General features: G+C 39.9%; 1 long non-coding RNA gene across 2 annotated transcripts in view; it reads right to left on the bottom strand.

Moving 5' to 3' along the window:
• LOC115283033 overlaps positions 1 to 5,976 on the bottom strand; it is a 36,106-nt gene extending 30,130 nt beyond the window's left edge. For both annotated transcript variants that reach the window (XR_003904869.1, XR_003904868.1), the window contains exons 1-2: positions 5,889 to 5,976; positions 3,598 to 3,809 (exon numbers count right to left, since the gene is read on the bottom strand). This is a non-coding gene — a long non-coding RNA (uncharacterized LOC115283033). The remainder of the gene's footprint in view (positions 1 to 3,597; positions 3,810 to 5,888) is intronic.
• Positions 5,977 to 6,000: the final 24 nt, after the last annotated feature.

Here is a 6,000-nt window from a genome sequence, read left to right as displayed (position 1 = left end):
CCATTAGGTCTCTCTTGTTTTCCTGCTAGACCTATGAGTGCAAACATATGGTTTCTGTCCTTCTCTTTCTGGCTTACTTCACTCAGCATGATACCCTCAAGGTCCATCCACTTTCCTACTAAGGGCCATATGTCATTCCCTCTCATTGCCATGTAGTATTCCATCATGAATATATACCACATCTTCTTGATCCATTCGTCAGGTGATGGACATTTAGGCTCCTTCCATGTTTTGCCTATTGTTGACATTGCTGCTATGAACATTGGGGTACATGTGCTTCTATGCATCAGCATTTCTGTCTTTCAATATGACTATGTACTAATCCCCAGAATTGGTAAAAAGGTTAAATTAATGGCAAAGGAAAATTAAGATAGCAAATGGAATTAACGTTGTTCAACAGTTCATTATTCCAGGTTCTCCAGGTGTGGTTACTATGATCCAAATTCCTTAAATATGGAAGTGGAAGGCAGAAGAGGCAGCATCAGAGTGATATGATGTGAAAGAGACCTGAACCACCATTGCTGGCTTTGAAAAATGGAAGGAAGCCGTGAGTCTAGAGATGTCAATGGCCTCTAGAAGCTAAAAAGGCAAGAAGTCAGATGATCCCCCACAGCCGCCAGAAAAGAACTCTGCCCTTCCAACAACTTGATTTTAGCTCAGTGGAATCCATTTCAGACTTCTGACCTCCAGAACTATAAGATAATAAATTTGTGTTATTTTAGGCCACTGAGTTTGTGGGAATTTGTTACAGCAGCAATAGGAAATTAATAAACCCCCTTAGTATTTTTATCAATCCTTGGACACACTCTCATGTAGGATGGAAAGATTCCTTTTTGTTACTGCAGGACCTTTCTCAATGTTCTAGAAAACTCAGGGTGTGTGGGTGGCTCAGTTAGTTAAGCATCCAACTCTTGATTTCAGCTCAGGTCATGATTTCATGGTTCATGAGTTTGAACCTCGGATCAGGCTCTGTGCTGACAGAATGAAGCCTGCTTGGAATTCTCTCTCTGCCTCTCCCCTACTTGTGCTCATTCATGTGTTCTCTCTCTCTCTCTCTCTCTCTCACTCTCTCTCTCTCTCTCTCTCAAACTCCTCATTTTGGAGCACTCCCTATCTGTCACATATGCATAGTCTACTCCTGAAAGATAGGATGTTCTTACCAAGAGTTACTTCTCATTTCTGTGTGTTACTTTCAAATGAACAAATTATCATTTGTTACCTAAAATCTTACAGCTAAGTGAAAATAACCGATTAGTTTCTAGAATCTCAACTTGCAGAAGACATAGCCCTTTTGAATTATGAATCAGAAAACAATACTGGAAATGACTGAGGCCACTGAATTGATACTGTTTTTATAACCTCTTTTCATGCTTTCAACATCAAGTTTAATTACTAGCTGAAACTCAGCTGAATTTGAAATATTGCAGTAACTGGTAAATAAACAAGTTGAAGATGAATATTTTTGACTATTAGATGCCAAATTGAAATTACCAAGTGGAGGCTAAATTCTATACAGTTAAGCTGATGAATCCTCAGTGCCTTCAAGAGTGTTAGGGACATGCCAGACATTGAATAAGTATTTGCTGAGCTAATAAATGAAGGATGACCCTTTGTCTCTGGAGATCTGGTGATTTGTTGATCATCACTGACTTGAAGAGATAGAATAGTTGGAGATACTTAAATCAGAAGCCACAGAAAATAGGTATAAGAACCAAAGTCCAAGACAGGCAGACAGAAGAATCCCCACCCCCCAAAAGGTACTTTATCTAACACTGATAGATTTAATGAGGAAGCAAGCATGGTCTCTTCAGCCCTTCCTGGCATTAACATCTCTTTAGGGCACTTGCTGGCAGACCCTGTGGGACTGGAATTCCAAAACTTCCCAGTTTGGAAAAGAGATACTGTGGTGTAGGTCTGTAGTGGAATTTCCACACAGTACAATTCACTCTCTGTGGCACACAGTTCTGCGGAATTTGATGCACAGCGAATTCAGTCCCCCTCAAGTCCCCTCACACCACCCCTTTATTGTCACTTCCTGGCCACTCACAACCCTGGCAATCATTATTCTGTTCTTGTTGTTTACAATTTTGCCTTTTTCCAGAATGCTGTTTCAGTGGAATCACACCATACTACGAAGCCTTTTGGGTCTCGCTCCCTTCACCTCAGAAACTGCATTTGAGATTCATCCCTGTTGTTTAGTAAATCAACTTAATTCCATGAATGCCCCAGTTTGCTTATCCAGTCACTAAATGGGAAGCCTCTGGACTCCGTCCAGGTCAGGGCGATTGTGAATAAAGCTGCTATCACTATTCATGTATAGGTTTTTATGGAAACCTAAATTTTCATTTTTCTTGAGCAGAGATGGAGTAAAATGGCTGGGTCATACAGGGAGTGGAAGCTTAACTTTCTAAGAAACTGCCAAACTTTTCCCCAAAGTGACTGTAGCATTTTTCATTCTCACCAGCAAGAGAGGTGTGTTGCTATCATTACACAGCCTCCACGTGCTTTGATAACATCCGTTTTTGTTTGTGTGTCTGTTTGTTTTCACCATTCTAACAGGCAAAGTGGTGAGATTATTTCTTTCAGGAATTCCAAATAAGAAAGAGTTTAGCCAATTGTGATATACCTTTGCAAGATCATCCAGGTGTCAATTCTGAAAGCGTTTCTCAAAGATGTGCCTCAAAGGACTAGTTCTAACTCCCTGATTATGGTTACAGTTTCACCCTAAACTATATCCTAGGACACAGACTTTTAGTACTACTTCCTCATTTTAGTGACAAGTTCAAAAAGCACTTAACAGATGATCAAAATCAAGGATTTGATTCTTGAATGGTCAGGGACCATCTCTCTACCCTTTGGCATAGCCCTGAGCCCAGTCTTCTCTGTATCCTTTTGTTATCAGGGTTATCAGGAAGGCCTGTCAACTCTCCTGAGGGAAACAAATCCATTATTTGGAAAAATAAGCTCAAAGTTACCTTTCCATTCATTATGGCATTCTATTAATATATGAAGAACAGCAATGTTCAAAATGAAAATGGCTGAAAGCTTTAAGAAAATGGAACATTTTTAAGTGCCAAGCCTGATCACTAGGCATTTAGGACATTTAAATTTCCATCCAACACAATTCCCTTAATACTACACAGTCAATGCCACATGAATTACCCTTCAGTTCCTTCTCTTCTAAGGCCTATCTCAATTAAGTCGTTTTCCCCCAGCTTTGAACTTTTAAGGCAAAAGAGAAAGATAAAAATCTGTGGGTTACTTTTGCAACAAGTTATGTTCTTTCTCAATGAATTTTCCATGACATCTGTTTAGGAAAATCTCAGAATATACCATAATGAGATAATGATGGGGTTTTATATTTATCAAAGGCCACTTTACCCCCACGCACAAGTAAGCTAACTGTCCACTGCAAAGAAGGACACTTGCATACCCAGAGGCACAGTCAGTAAAACGGGGGAAACCAAGAAAGGGAAGCTGGTTCTGGTGAAAAAGACCTCCCTGCATCTTCTCCCCAAAACTGGATCCATCTGAACTTGGCGTTTGCAAGTGGATAGACCAGCTCCCCGGTGCTCTTGGTATTAACTTGTGCCTTACCTGTCTGCTTCCAGGTTGGACTTGAAAATACATGTTAGGAAAGTTCTTGGTGATGAGGTAGTTTTGGAGGGAGGCTCGTGATTCAGAAAGACGAGACTCTCCTTTTAACTCTCTCATGGTTGGTTCCGAGCATTAGCTGATGCATGTGAAGCTCATCTCCATCAGCGAGAACGTGCAGAGCAAGAGAGAACCTTTTCAGTCAAGAGTGCACCCTGGGAAAAAATATTAGCTGTGATCAGATGTGTGCTTTGCTCCCTAGATATTCTCACTTGCTACATGATTTATTATTGTGATTATTAAGAGGGATAGAATCCATTTCTACCTTTATGGTCACCACAGCAGGACATTGTTTGATCTTTCTTCATTTTAACTGTCAGTTCTCCAGAAATGCAGGTTTATAGTAGTGCCCTCCAGTTATATTTTGAGATATTTTTGTGTGTGTTTATCTCACCTTTGCTTAAGAAGAGATTATCTCTAAGATTAACTTCAGGCTATAGTTTTGTCCAATGCCTCTTGAGAATAAAGTTCATTTTTTCCTCCTCAACCTCTTCTTCACAGTATTCATGAAGGTATTCCCTGGGTGCTGATCTGTGCTTGCTTCTGTAATCCTCCAGATGTTCTCAGTTACCCCCTCGCCCTTAAGGTTCTCCTAGTAATGCCCAACATTTATCTAGATCTATGCCTCCAGCTTGGCATCTTAGCTTTAATTCCATCTTGAATTTCTATCTGCCCGTTACACCTACAGATCTGTGTCTTGCTCGCACCACAGGTATCTGTAAAACTGCACTCTCCATCATCTGCTGTCAAACCACCTGATTCACCTTCCTTCTGATTCACCTCTTCCTGTTCAGGATGCTACACTGTTCTAGATACTCAGAGACCCAGGCGACCTATCTTTGAACCTCTCTTACCTTCTAACCCAAGAAATGTCTTGATGCTATGTACCTTCACACACAATTTACTTTCCTTTACGCCTTTCCTTTATGAGCACTCAGCATCATCACGTGGTATTTCACACATTGGGGCATCAAGAGCCCCCCTTAAGTAAGCTCTTGTCTATCCACACCCCAGCCATCCTAATGGTTACCAGACTAACTTGCCCAGAATTCTACTTTACCAGGCTACTTTCCCATCCAAGAAACCAAATGTCTCCATGTGAATGTCCAGTAAACTCCAATGTCCTAAGACACTTTCCTCAAGCTTCAGTGAAGATTGAACTGTACTTCTTTTTTTAATTAATGTATAGTTGAAACACAATGTTACAACTTTTTTGGGGGATACAGCCTAGTGATTCAACAACTCTGTATGTCATGCTCTGCTCATCATACTTGTGGCTACCATCTGTCACTGTACAACATTATTACAATACTATTGACTGTATTCCCCAAGCTGTACTTTTTATCCCCTAACTTGTATTTATCAAGACCTGTACTTGTGTCTAGCCATTTCCTTACATACACCCTACATCCTACTAAATGTTTGCTCTCAAGGCCCCATAATGACTTATCTTTGGACACCACACCTTTGTTCATATTCTCTCCATCTCAAATTATTGTTCAAAATATTCACCTGTTGAAATCTAATATTTCACTTTTGAGTGTGTTCTCAATGTTACATCAGGTTAAACCAAAATCATGATTACAAAATTATATTTCCTTGTCCAATCTCAGAATTTTGATGGACTAGATCTATGAAAGAACCTAGGAATCTATAATTTTAACAAGTTCATCTGACTTATTCTCATACAGATAATCTTGGGACCAAAAACCCTGAGAAGCATTATAAAGCCCTGTTAAAAAAAATGATTATATGAAGACTTCTCTGGGGGCACTTGTTGAAAATATTTTATTTTCATTGGAATACATCAAGCATCTTGGTTTATCTGCAGAACAGTGGGCCTTTTGTCACACAGAAACCTGAATTAGCAACCTTATTCCATCGCTAGTCCTGGCCTTCGGCAACTTACTTAATGTCTCAGACACCCCTTTTCTCATATACAGAATGAGTCAAATAATAGCATCCACCTAATAACATTGCTTTGACTTATGAGAGGCAGTGGGCCCAGGTTCTGACATAGAGTATATAATTACATATTAGCTAGTATTGGATTTCTACCATGGTTCCTAGATCACAATGACTTTTTATGGCTTTAAAAATGACCCAAAAAATGATCACAATGACTTTTTATAGCTGTTCCCAGTCTCCTTTTTCACCCATGGCCAACCATTAGGTTTTATGTGAACCAGGCTTTTCTCTTTATTTCTTTAATTTTTATTCTTTTTCAGACCTACCTCTTTAATAGATCAGAAGTTCCTTAAAAGCAGTGGTTACAGGGCCACCTGGGTGGCTCAGTCAGTTAAGTGCCCAACTCTGAGTTTTGGCTCAGGTCATGATCTCGCCTTT

Source organism: Suricata suricatta, chromosome 17 (genome assembly GCF_006229205.1).
Source record: "Suricata suricatta isolate VVHF042 chromosome 17, meerkat_22Aug2017_6uvM2_HiC, whole genome shotgun sequence".
In the NCBI taxonomy this organism is placed as follows: domain Eukaryota; kingdom Metazoa; phylum Chordata; class Mammalia; order Carnivora; family Herpestidae; genus Suricata; species Suricata suricatta.
This window is presented reverse-complemented; position numbering and strand designations above follow the sequence as displayed.